Source organism: Vitis riparia, chromosome 4 (genome assembly GCF_004353265.1).
Source record: "Vitis riparia cultivar Riparia Gloire de Montpellier isolate 1030 chromosome 4, EGFV_Vit.rip_1.0, whole genome shotgun sequence".
Lineage (NCBI taxonomy): Eukaryota > Viridiplantae > Streptophyta > Magnoliopsida > Vitales > Vitaceae > Vitis > Vitis riparia.
In genome coordinates this window covers 6,869,946-6,884,582 of record NC_048434.1, presented here as the reverse complement: position 1 = coordinate 6,884,582, position 14,637 = coordinate 6,869,946, and positions in this window count along the sequence as shown.

The following is a 14,637-nucleotide window of genomic DNA, read 5'->3' as shown; positions in this document are numbered from 1 at the left end:
CATTGAGGGCCACTTTATTTGCGTTGTTGAATCGAAATTTTCCTTCAAGCTTGCTCTGTTATGATTGTGCTATTGATTTCTCTGATTTTTTCTTATATAAATAGCTGAAACAGAGACTTGGCTTATCTGCTTACCCACCTTTATCTCCATTGTTTTGTTTTTCTTGGATTATTTTTTTTCTCTTCTTTGCTTTTGCATCCATATTTCTTCCCTTTCCCCTTTGGTGTTTTGGGCTATGGAGGCCATGATGGCATGAGAATTTCATGAAAGGTAGAAACTTCATAAAGGTCGTCTAGAATGTGGGCTGTTTGTGGGGTTGGCACATGATAACAGATTGTTGAGTCAGATTGGGTATTTCCTCTTCAAGGCAAGAAAGTCGTTAAACCGGGTTCTGGATGTGATTTAGTTGGATGCAGAAGTTGCTTCAATTTTTGGGGCTCTCTGTTCGTGGTATTCTGGGCTGGAATCCTAACGGGATCAATACAACACCTCTTCTCACTGCTACTGTCGCTTGTGTTCCAACAGAAGTGCACGCTGAAGATATTGATGACGTTGAGTTTAAAATATCTCCAGGATCACTCTTTTTGTTGCTGCTATTAGATCCTATTATAGTGAACCTCACTTGCTTCATGGTGTGGGATAGATGCTGTCTAAGGGGGCGGTATAACTGAAGAGTAAATGCTAAAGTGCGCAAGAGTAGTATAACAGGGGCAGTTGCAACTCTGAAACAGAGAATGCTATTTGTCATGAAGCTGAAGTCTTTTCTTATGGAGACCCTTTCTCTGAGGGTGGTCGGTCTGTAAGATTTACAGATGGATGTGTTCAAGCCCCTGTTTCAATCAATCCAACTTCCAATTACTGCAATATGCTAATTCAAGCTGCTTCAGAAGTATTGGGATTTCTAAAAGACTGTGCCTTTTCTCTAGAATGGCACACCTCAGTTTACGAGGATGGTTGTAAAAAGCTTAGTTGGAAGCACATGGACATTCTGCTTTCCATACTCAATTGTCAGGGTTGCTATTCTGAAGACAGGATTTCTGGCAGCATTACAAGTTTACATGAGCAGAGGAAGAATGGATTTTTGAGGAATACGGTTTGGCTTAAGTTGGTCAATATTTAAGTTATTGAAACTTGACAGCATCATGCTGTGCACTTCCACTGCTTAGGACTTTTTTTTTACCCAACTCAAACGGTTGCAGACTTGCTGGCCTTATGGTTCTGAAGATGAGTGCCTGGGAAAGCCTTTTGATATTGATGGTTTGAACTATGACTGTTCAGTGAGTAGAAAATTTTAAAAGAGCAGTACTGTAAGGCCGACGATCATTATATTCTATTTTGGGGAACTTGTAACTCATTATGGGCAGTCATTGAATACCCCCTTTAGGGATACGTTCATTCAAAGTGAACATGGACCAGAAAAACTTCAAAGTGAGTGTAATGACAAGTATTGTGAGGCACCTCCATGATCAGCAAAAGCTTCTCTTTTGGGAATTATAAGAATTCATTCGATTGTTATAAAAAAAAATTCTCATGGGAAGACTGAAATTGAGAAACAAGAACATGAATCTGACCTTGAGATTAACAGTTACGAAGCTGTTAGTTTGACCGAAACGGAAATCAAGTGCCTAAATTATGATTGTCTCTTTCAGTGATTTATCACTACAGATGCAAACAATTCAAAGTAACTAAGTTCTGTAGTTTCAATTTCAAGAAGCTCAACAGTTGGGGTTGGAATACACAAAAAAAAGTGATGCAACAAGAAACTTCTCATAGAATCATTCTTGTGACACTACCGATGAGGAGCTCATATCAGTTTTATATCAGAAAAGCAATTTCCCCAACTTCTCAGGAAAGGCTACGTCGGACTTGTGTGTTCAGATGGAATTATACAAATGCAAAATTAGCTTATGCTTTGCAAAACGGACTGGGGGGCAGAACTTTAATAGTAGAACCAGAATTTGTGAGAGATGAAGGTAGACATTGGTCCAGGAAGGTCTAAGCAAGGCAGTAGAAATGAAGTCATTGTTATTTCTAAGCATTTATATTGAGAGTCAATATGCAGAGACTGGCTGAATTGAGTCCAGCAAGCATCTAATGCTACTGGAGGTGAGAGTGATGAATGCAGGGTTCCCCCTCAAATGGGTCCTACCATGTACTGCATTGCTGGAATACTCCACCTTATTCTTCACAAGTTTTCTTTTTTTTTTATATTCCAAGAGTCTCAAAAGGGAGAAGAAAGTTCGATGCTGATTTGATGCAGCTTCATTTTTTTATGAGCTCCGATTTTAGAAACCTGGTTGTGGATGTCAATCTGATTTATTCATGGTGTTCATCCCGAAAGTGGCTTGGGGAATTTATTCATGGCATAAGAAATGCTATATGAACACATCAGTGTGAAGGTTCTGAAACTATTGGCAGTCAAAGGGGTAGTAGAATTAGGTCCTTGGGGATTTTCCTGACAAGCATGGAGAGGAGTTGAATGCAGCTACTGATCTGATAGAGTTCAGTGATAAAAACAGATCTGTATGGTATCCAGATTGGAGAAAGAAAGTAGTTTTTGCCTTGCAAACATTGCAATTGGGAAAGACACCTGAATTTAACATCCCATTTTTGTGTTTTGAGGATGCTCAAGATGTTGAGAATACCACCCAACAGGACTTAGCTTCACCACAATCATGTCTTGTGTACCTGGAACACTGGAGAGAAGTATGGTCTACACTTGAACATGCATGTAAAACTGTGACAGAGTGTGCTGATCTCTGGAAGGATGTAAGCAAGCAGCTGAAAGATGAGGATTGGACATGGAATAACTTAAATACATTATGCTGAGCAATAGGATCCATATCCAATTCCATGATGGAAGAACAGGAAAACAGATTTCTGGTGATGATCATCCATGATTTACTGAATTTATGAGAAATCACAAAAGGAAAAAAATAATAAGGACGTCATTGCAACGCTAGAAGTCTTGTAACAACAGCTAAATTCCATTTAATTCACTATAATCTGTTGGCATATAGGATCTCAAGAGGTTTTATTTAGTTAGTTGACTTGAGGCAATCAGCAGTATATGATCACAAAGCAGAGGTATTACCACATGATGAGTCCAGTGGGCTTAAATCTTTTTTACAGAAATTCTCATCTTTCTTGGACTTCAAACTAGCGTCTGATGAAAAGCATAAGAATTTTCACCCTATTCTACGACGGATGCATGCGCGGCAGTATGCTTGAGATCATTGTGGGTCTTTATCTGAAAAGGTGCTGATGGGGCCAACAGCTCTGAAGGGAGGGGCAGAGGTGTCTAGTATGGGATCATCATTTAAGGAGAAATTCGACCCTCAAAAATCTATGGCTCTCGGATTGAAAACTGGCCCAAAATACCGTGAATTACAGTTTATGAAATCACTGTTCGGTTGATCAATTACACAAAGAGAGGAAAGAAATTATGGAACTTATTCCACTTGCAGCCCATGCGTGACCAAAAGGGTTAATTTCAAATACTTCATTGGTGTCCAATTAGATGGAAATGACCGTGAGGAACCCCTCCGAAACTGCCTATCAGAGCAAACCGAGCAATAAAGTACTAAGATGGTCAAAGCTACTGCAGAAAATGTCGATGAAGCTGTTCGGGAACATCTTGATGCTAACTCGGTAAGAGACCAGAAGATTTGTGGACAATCCACTCTCAACCCCCTTGCCAAAGTCTCACAAAGAAGGTAATTCTTGTTGGATAACAATACAAAAGATTCCTGCCAGTGACTCTAATGTTGATTCAGAATGGGGGTCTTTTAGTAGTATCATAATGTATATGTGCAAAAGTCAGGATTAATTCCTCCAAAGCTCATGGATACAGTGCCACACACATCCTGGGAGTTTCTTATTAACAGCGACTTACACAAGAACTACTTTGAACTTAATTTGATCACTGGGATCTCTTCCAAAACGTCACTTGAGTTGCAGGAATCAGATTCTTCTAAATCATATTCGGATGGTGGATGAGGCCCAGAAAAATTATCCTATTCCAAGCCTTTGAAGGAAACTTTGGATTCCCTCTATGCGGCACATGAAAGTTTGAAATTAGATTATCTTCGCAAAAAGGACTTGGGACTTCTGGTGGTTCTATTATGTAATGTTGCTAATTTTCTAGGAGAGGGAAGTTATTTGGACCATTATGTTCATGATTTTCCTGGTATTTCTAAGAAACTTGGGATGTGTAAAGACTGTCTTTCCCAGACAACTCCTCCTCGTCTATTCAGATGGCTTGAACACTGCTTGCAGTGAGGATGTAATTCTGCTAATATAAATGACCTTTCACCTCTGATTCGTAAAGATGGTCATTTAGTTATTTGGGCCCGAGAGATAGTTTCCTTCCAAAGTCTATTATCTGGTGCGAAACCAGTGGGGAGAAAACCTTCATCTGGTGTTTATGGTAACCTTGCTACACGAGCATCTTCGAGTTCTGAGGAGTTGACAGCCTTGGCAATGGTTGGGGAAGAATTTGGACTTCGACAGTTGGATTTACTGCCTGCTGATGTATCCCTTCCTCTCCGGCATGCATTGGATAAGTGTCGGGAATCTCCTCCCACTGATTTACCAGCAGCCGCATATGTTCTTGGTCAGAGGATTTGGCTTTGTCATGTTTGGCTCATTCACATAAACACAAGGAACCCGAGATCCGAACCAACGCGAATTTAATTTCTATGTCCACTCTTTATAAGCTACATTTGCATCCAGTTATCATTCCTTCTACATCTTCTGATACAATTAGATTAGACAATACCAAGTTTAAGGATACAGATTCTGTTGATGGATCCATGGCACATGACATGGAAGCAGGGATCTTCACCAAGGTTCACGCTGAGAGAATAATTTCATCACTAAGACTCAGAATCCCATCAAGACCTCTCGTCAAAAGTTCTCATCCTGTTCGATTTCGCTTACCATTATAGTCATCTGCAGTGTCGGATTTCATTCGAATTCTCCAAGCAAATCTCTGCATTCAGCCCATGGAGAGGACAACCAGAATTTCAAGGCAGCAGCAATTAGACCAGTACCCAGGTTCAATTGTCAAATTATTTTTGAAGGACATCTCACAAAAGCTTCAACTGACTAAGGATTTCAATGGAGTAGGGAGGATACTTTAGTCACATCGTCTGCATAATTAAAGAAAGGTCCAATCCAGTTTTCATACAATTCAGAGTCTGATGCTCACAGGAATACGTTCTCTTCATCTTCTACAAATTCTGGACTCAGCAGCTTTGATGAAGCCACACTTTCTATTGATGATTCTGTAGACCAGATTGTTGAGGTCCTTAATTCTCTTAGGACTTGGTGCAGTGATATACATGGGAGTATTGGAGACGGTAAATTTTGGAGCCGAAATCTTCGAAGCCAAAGCCACTATGTTGGACGATGCTTATCCAACCGCTCTAAAGATTTGAAAGCCCATTGAAGGAGTTGCTTGATCAGAAAAGTATTATGAAGCAAGCATTATATTTCAGAACTGGAGGTTATGAGTGATGCTGTTCGAGATTTACAATCGGAAAGGGTTCCTATATGGCCAGAATACAGAGGATGATTGGTTTGGGACTGAAAAGAAGACTTATTTTTGTGGGGGCTGCCACCATTGATTTGTATGCTAAATGCAGGGATAATGATCAAGCTGTGAAGGAATTTTTGTGAATGCCAATCTGCAATGTAGTTTCCTGGACTACCATCGTTTCTAGTTTTGTTCAGAAAGATGACGACACCAATTATTAAATGAGATATGCAGTGAAAGAGGTAACAATGGGGATGGTGATCTTTGTCAAGAAAAGGGTTACTGATGCTCTGGGCGAAGCTGCGACTAGAGAACAATTAAGCCTTACAAGAGAAAGACTTCCCACGATGAGCCTTACTTCCTGAACACTGTCATCGATAATTTTGGTGCATAAACTACTCATGAAAATGAAAGGTATCTGAGGATAACTTCTAATCGAAAAAGGGAACGATCAACTTGTAGTAGAGTTTGAATTGTCTGGAAATGGTTGGGTTTAAGGATTGATCATCAGCTTGTTCTTGATAAATGAATAGAATCACATACAAATTCTTTTCTTTCCTTCAGATGAGAATCAAATGCATCACACCATCATACAGTTGAAATTTTGAGCCAGAACAGAAAAGGAGACAGAACAGAGAAAGCAAGGTTCTGAAGGGAATCATTCGAAATGGACCAGTTGACAAAGTCTAAAGTCCCATTCTAGATTTTCTTCTGAAACTATGAAAGGAAATGCAGTAGGATTTGTACCTGACTCAACCTGAGAGCATGCTTCTTTGTTCATCCCACCAGTTGCAGAAAACAAGTTGGCTTCTGATGCCCATGAGAAGGAACCTGATTCCACCATTGATAAAATATTAAGCAAATCTACTGGTTATTCGACAATTGAAGAGTCGTAGCGTATTGTTATTTGCTTGTGAATTGTTGAAACAACAGTACCATGACTGGAAGATCGAATATCTGGTACCGGAAATGAAGTTGAGATCAGAGAATCTACTCTTTCTGCTCACGCCTGTTTTCTCATAAAGAATATGTCTCAAAAGGAGGAACACATTCGAGATATCCCTGTCAACTTGTTGGGTCAACCTAGAGAAAGGTTTCTTCAGGTTCTATGGAATTCCTCCTGTCTGCATTCCCTACTATTTTCAGTTGATGATGAGTCGCCTTCTGCTCTTTCCAATGATGCTACTAATTCTGAACTCAGGTTAAAAGATCTAAATTTGAGAGTAAATATAGTGTCGTCCGGTTCAATAGAACACACCAACAAGCTCGCTTAGTTTGAAAGAATACACCAGCAAGTTAGCATCTGACTAACGTGAATACGAATCAGTTGGCTCACTTTACCTTGATTGTCCTTTTGTTGATGATCTCCAAGCAAATAAGAGGTGGCAGGTCCAGGTATCAGAGAATGGGGTAACTCAGCGAAGAGAGCGAGTGAAGAACCTACAGATTGCCCAATTGTTTCCAAGATTACTCACAGATATGTTCCAGATTCTCAAGAATTCCTTTAACACTGTCGAGCTTGTCAGAAAGTGGGAAGGATTGCAACAACTTCAGACCCTTGCACATAATGGACACCTGCAATTCTTTCGAACTGAGATGACTCCCCAGAAGTTGCATAATTCGTAGTCTCAATTGCAGCAGGAACAGAAAGTTCTACCTTCAGATATGGAATTGGACCTCAAAGATTGAAATAAGTGGTGGTGTCCAAGTTTGACTTAGAAAATGAAGCGAAGGAGTTAGAGATTTATAAAATAAAACTGCAGTTGGGAAAATCCTGAATTGGCAGAGAGGTTAGAATCCACTCAACCCTTGCAAGATCTGTTCTGGGATATACAGAAATAGAAGAAATAAAGAAACTGAACCACAACCTCAGACACAAAAAAGGAAGACCTGTTAAAGAAAATTGAGGTGTTACAAGTAGATCAGTGCACTGACATAGAAGAGCTACTTTTACCTGTGATGACTCAATGCTCGCTAATGACATAAATTGAGGAATTAACAGCCCGGTGTTGTTTCATCTGTTGCAAAGGACCCGAGCGAATTCGCTTGAGTTCCAAGTTTGAGGAGGAAGTAAAGCTGTTAACTTTTGAATATGGGCATGCAGAAAGACTTGAGAAGAAGGAAATTGACTTTATGGATTTCGATTGTGACCTAGGGTTATCTTCAGAAGCTGACTCCAGTTTCAGGGATTTATGCAAGAAGGTTTCAAGAAATAAGGAAGAGCTCAAGAACATAGTGATGCAAAACACTTAAATGCATGCGAGAGAGTAGAAGGGAAAAATTCAAAGGGAACAACAGCAGCATCTACGACCACCAGCAATGCAAATCATAATCACATCCCTAGACTGCCTTCCGAAAATGGCCATCCTGGTGTACACTCTCCTCTTCCTCCTCCACCCCTCACCTTCATCATGCTTCTACATGTTTTAAATTGTGTTTTCAAAATCGTTTTCATCCAAATAACCCTAACTTTAGAGAATTATCCCCAAACTCTCTTTAGGCATAATATCCAATTTTAACATGCTATTTGCTGCCATTTTCCTTCGGGCATGCACTTTCACTGTTTTAACTATTTTCATGATTTTCTTGATTTTCAACAAGCATGAATAAACTTCATAATTCCAAATCATGGAATTTATGAAATCAACTCATGCGAAATTAATTAGGGCTTTGGTGGGGGCCCAACATTCATGATATCCTCTTCCATATTGTTTGCTTGATATCTGATTGATTTTTGACTTCCCTTGATGGCATACATGAATTTGTTTTATATTTAATATTGAGATATCCTTGCTTCCCATAAAGATGTGGATGCTTGCAAATCAGGTACGCCCTTTCTACCCCACAACCCTAAAATTCTATGAATGCGTATGTTTTCATGAGACATGACCATGTTTGATGCCATAATTGATTGCCTTGATGCTTGTTTGATCGTCCTTGATGAAAATACATACTATGTGTCATATTTCCAAACTAATAGTTTATGACTTTGATGTCTTGTGTTAGCGCTCGAGAAGTGATCCGGGTACGCATCCTAACCCTCCTTTATTATGATTAAATCTTGTTTGGCATGCTATATATTTGAAATCGCCTAGCCTACTTAGGTATCCATAATTAACCGATTAATTGTCACGTTTCCCTCAACTTAGTCAGTAGAGACCTTTTTAGGGCTTAGAGGGGTGCTACCTCTTAGAGGTACCTTCCCAATAAGTAACCTGATCCCCGGACCAAGACTCGAGTTTTTTAAAGACATGCCTTTTTTCCAAAAATTATGGAGTCACATTTTAGGGTTTTTCTTTCTTGTTTTATTTTCCCTTTAAAATAAAAAATAAAATAAGTGGCGACTCCAATTTTTCTAAAAATTAATTTTTCACAAATAAAAAGCGAGTCTCGCCGATCGAGTGGGGACGCACGTGAAAAATGCGAGTCCACAGAGGAGGTGTGGAAATGGCTTGCCAGAAAGAAAGTGGCAACCAATTTTTATTAAAAATGTGATTTTTAAGACCTAAGACCCTAAGGATGAGAATTTAAAAAAACTAAAATTATTGAAAGGGTTTAGAGATTGGAAGACCATTTAATAGCTTGAATTTGAAAAAGATGTAAGAAATAGGAGTATGGAATCTGAATTGTCGATTGCGGATGTTCTCCGGGTAAGCGCTATCAGGGTATTTGGACATGGCTATCCGGGGAAGTTGAATCGTCCTCCTCTCCCATCCAGCGTCAGGCGCCAGATATGAAATATGCGGAGAAGGTGGAATGTCGGCGGACAAATTTCCGGATGTGAAACATCCGGAGAAGATGGAATGGCGGCGGATAGAGTTCCGGATGTGAGACATCCAGAGAAGATGGAATGGCGACGGATAGAATTCCGGATGTGAGACATCCGGAGAAGGTGGGATGGCGGCGGATAGAATTCTAGATGTGAGACATCCGGAGAAGGTGGAATGGCGGCGGATAGAATTCCGGATGTGAGACACCCGGAGAAGGGGGGACGTAGGCGGACAAAATTCCAGATGTGAGACATCCGGAAAAGGGTGGAATGGCGGCGGACAAAATTCCGGATGTGAGACATCCGGAGAAGGGGGAACGTAGGCGGACAAAATTTTGGATGTGAGACATTCGGAAAAGGCGGGGGACGTAGGCGGACAAAATTCCGGATGTGAGACATCCGGAAAAGGCGGGACGTCGGAGGACAGAATTCCTCCCCGGGTGGAATGTTAATGGGTATGTGAAGGAGTGAAGGATAGCATGCACCCGCGAGACTTCATGTAAGTGAGGGAGTGGGGTGGAGAATGAATGAGAGGAAAATGGGTGTGGTGGAGGATGCTTGATTCTTGCAAGCTTGAGTGAGGAAATGGGTATGACGACCTAGAGAGAGTGATGGATAGATGAACGATGGGTATGGTGGATAAGGAAAAAAACATGGGGATGAGATGACGACTCGCTTGCATGAGAATAGAGATAGGGGTCATGCAGAGTGAAGACGCGTGCATGGACATAAACACAATGGGCAGGCCACCAGCAGACGCGCCTCCACGTCTAGCCGACGACTATGTCTGGTAGTATGCAACCTTGGGTATTTGCTGACTGTGAAAGTTTGGAGAAAATTGAAAAGGCCTACTCTCATCATCATTGAGAACCCAGATTCTAACCACAAGGAGGCCATGGCTTGAAGCTTCACGAAAAGCAGCTGAAACTTTGGAGCCTTGAGTATGCACTCAGGGAGGAAAAGAAAACAAGGAGATAACAGGATGGCAACAAGAAGAAGAACATGAAGACTTTAACTAGCATATCGGACTCATTTCATCTTTTCATCCATGGGTCCAACATCCAGTGAGTTAAGATGGAAAATACTCGTCAGGATAGGGCATAAAACACAACAAACTCTTCCAATATTTAATCAATAATCACCAAAATAGAGCAACCCAACAAACAGAAATGAAAAATCACTGAGAATCAGACCTGGTCAGTCTGATAAAAATGGAAAATATACAAAAACAAATGGTCATACCTGGAAATCTCCCTTCTCAGCTCTGTGTCCTGGACTCTTCCCAGCAACTCTACGCTCCTCTGTTCTTAGCTTCCTCCCCAAGTTCAGCCAATACGCTTTTCTCAAAACTCTCAAAAAAAAAAACCCCCTTCCGAAAAACTCCCCCGTCCCTCTACAAGCCTCCCTCACCTCTCTCCTTCTTCGGATCTCTGCCGCAACCACCTTTTCTGCCCCCCTACCATGCTGTCACCTCCAACGATCTCCCCAAAGCAAAACCCTCTGCTCCTCTACAATGCTGTCACCTCCAATGATCTCTGCAGCAACCACCTTTCCTGCACCACACCTTCTGCCGCCACCTTTTCCTGCACCACCCCTTCTGCAGCCACCTTTCCTTCTCTCTCATCCACGCCCCCTAACGGCCTGCGGGACCCCCTTTCAGAAAGTTCCTCCACGTGTCAAAGTCCTATTGCAGCTTCAAAAAACGAGGTTGATTCCTTATGACCACTAAGGATGTGACACGTGGCCCGCTGGGGGTAGTAACACCTGGCTAAAAATGTTATCTGCAAAAACAAATAGGGAAAAAGTGACCCATGCCTAAATGGGGGTCTACAAAATCATATTAAAGTATTTGTCCTATCTTGTTGTGAAATAAGAAATTTCCTCAACTCATTGTCTTTAACACTTCAAATCATATTTGATTACAAACGCTTTTCATAAAATATTGACTTTGGATTGTTCTTGAACAATTTTCAATATTTTAAAATTTTGAAGAAGTGAAAGTCGGTCACTTCATCTAAGTTTAAAAATTTTAAATAGGAATTTCTATTTTTAAAAATAAAAATAAAGTGTATTTAAATGTAATCTTAGTAAATAATTATTATTTTAACCAAAGGTATGAATTTAATCTCCCTTGACATGACTAAACAATTTACTCTTAATGAGCCAAGACCATCCCTTGTATTGCACCAATACTCTCACGCTTATCTTCTAATTATGCTCTAAAAGTTTGCATATATACAAAGATAACTCTTATGGAGACCACTCGAACCCATAAATAATTAGCTTTTAGAGAATGATAAAAAATTCTATAATTAATTTTCATTATACTAAAAAAGATTAATCACACTATACTATTTTATGATAACCATAGGAATCGTAAGTGATAGTTTATGACCTATTAAACCATTGTATGTTACTTCCTTGAAGAAATATCCATAATTTAATATGGCAAGTGTTATCGGCCAATTAGAAATTAGAATATATCTTAATCCTCGAGTTGCAAATCTACCTTTTCTATGATCACTTGATGTTTTTATATTCATAATGATAAATATCAAATTTGAATTTAATGGAATTGCCATGACCATGAACTAATTATGATGGTCTATTTTTGGATTAACAAAGAGGATATTGTTAGTATATTTTATTTAGTCGGTAATTTTGTTTATTTTTTATTAATTAGATGCAATCAGTAATGAAAATATCGATTCTAATGAATATATCAGTAACCGAATTCTACGAATATATCATAAAATATCAATAAATATTTTGATACAAAATATTTTTATTTTAAAATATTGATAATTTTTTTTTTTTGTGATTTTATATTAGTGTTGCATTTAATTAATATACAAAATAGGTAATAAGGTAATTAAAATTAATTAATTAATAATAAATTTTAATTAATTTATGAAATATATTATAATATATAAAAATATATATGTAGCATAATAATAATAATTTTATGTTTATATAGCTCAATGGTGTAAGCCATCTATGATAAGTTCAAAGGACATGAGTTCAGTTCCATGTATGAATTTTTTAACCATGGTCACAATCAATTGAAGTTTCCATGCCAAATATCAATGAAATATCTCTGATATTTCCCAACATTTCAATCATTAGATATAACTTACTTTTTTGGGTTTTATCCGTCTTAATACAACTTTCAAATTTCGTCAAATTTAAATGCAAGTTATTTCGAGTTGTAAAAGTTTAAGCATGTACTAATGGTTAGTAAAACTTTTAAAATGACAAATACTATAAATAAACGTTTCCATTGGGTTCACTATCATCATAAACAATCGGCAAAATTTAGCTGAAATATCAACAATTTTTTTAAATTAAATTTAAATATTATATTAATTTTATATAAAAACAAAATATTAAATAAATATTTTATTAATTAATTAATTTTAATTTTTTATTTTTAAATTACATTTAATTGATTACAAAAAATATAAAAACTTTCATGATAATTTTCTTGACTATTTTTTTTATTTCATTTATATATTAATTAAATATTAAAAAATATTATACATACATCATCTTATTTTATATCAATGAATACATTTGAATTAAATGGATCATAATTTTCATACTAAATATATTTTAAAATTAAGCATATTATAATTAAATGTCATAATATTATTGTTGAATAATATTTAATGTAACTTAATAATGAATTTATACTTATAAAATTCATATTTTTAATCGACATACATGGTATTATCATTGAATATGACATACTATATCATACAAATATTAATTTATTCAAAATGTCTATCGTTGTTCCTTATACCATTTTTAGAGTTTTTTTTTTAAATATTTTTATGAGTTTTTATCAATTTTTGCTTTATCGATATTTTGTATCAAAATATTCACCAATATTTCCCGATATATCTGTAAAATTAATTTACTGATATATCTGTTAAAACCGATATTTTCATCATTGATCACTATCATAGACACATTGTTGAAATTAGTCTTGCCTTATTGTATTGAGCCTCTCTTCCCTTATATTACTGGTCCTTTGCTTTCAATTCACAAGTTCCTCATTTATTACCTACGTGCCACTTTTGTATGAAGCTCAAAAAAACACTCTCCAAATCACATGAAATTTTGTGTATTTAGCTACTTATGCCATCCATGGCTCTTGCCTTACACAACATAAGCTCTAGCCTAAATCCAAGAATTACGTCTTCTTAGGTTATTGATTTGCCTAAAGTACTTACAGATATCTTGATCCTACTCCAAGCAACAATTATGTTCGATATGTTAAGTTCATTGAAGTTACTTTTCTACCTCTTTCTATAACCATAACTAAGTCAAGGTGGCAAAAGAAATAGTATGGGAATATTACTAGGGTTGCAATAGACTACTACTACAAAGGTGGCAAAACTTTTGGCATGCATGAAAAGTTATAGAAATGTTACTGATTTTTTATTTTATTTTATTATTTATATTTTTTTTGCAGTTTTTATCCTTACTTCTTTGGCAATTGAAGATTAAATCTATAGAAAGTATTCAATTATGTTAAGGTTTATTTATTTATTTATTTTTATACTTAAGTGGTAAAGCCATTTACTTTAAGACCTAAGATATTTTTACGGCTATTTTATTTTTTAACTTATTCATTTTTTTAAAGAAATTAATCTAAAATAAATCCATGAAGTTCTAAAATTTAAATTGAGATTCAACCACAAGTGACCACTATTTTTGCCTCATAATTATTTTAGTTTAAAAAAAACAAAATTCATAAATTTCTATACATTTGACCTTTAAAAATGAAATCAATCATCATAAATTCCAATTAAATTTTTTAGATTCGTACTCCAAAACATGATCTATGATCATATAAATATCCACTAAAATTAATAATTGAAATTCATTTTGAAAAATAAAAAAATATGATTTGATATTCTTTTCTAAATTAAAAATATAAAAATTAATGAATCAATCTCGACAACAAAACACCCATTTCAATCACAAGTTCATAAATCCGAAAATGCACCATGAAAAACTAGCGAGTAATCAATAAAATTTAACTTAATTTTTAAACATTTGCTTATTAATTGAACATAATTAAGTAGCTTAATTATTATTGAGTTACTAATTCTCTAATTAATCACATAATCAATTATCGAAATTTTTTTATTATCGTAATAAATTTGGGTAATTTAGGAATTTTCTTTTCAAATTAGCAGTTTCAATATTTTTATTTAATTAATTATATAAAGTCATAAGAACCACATCAATTAATTTTACTAATATTTTTAAATATTTATAAATTAATTTTGTATCCTCACAATATTATTTACTAATTTAA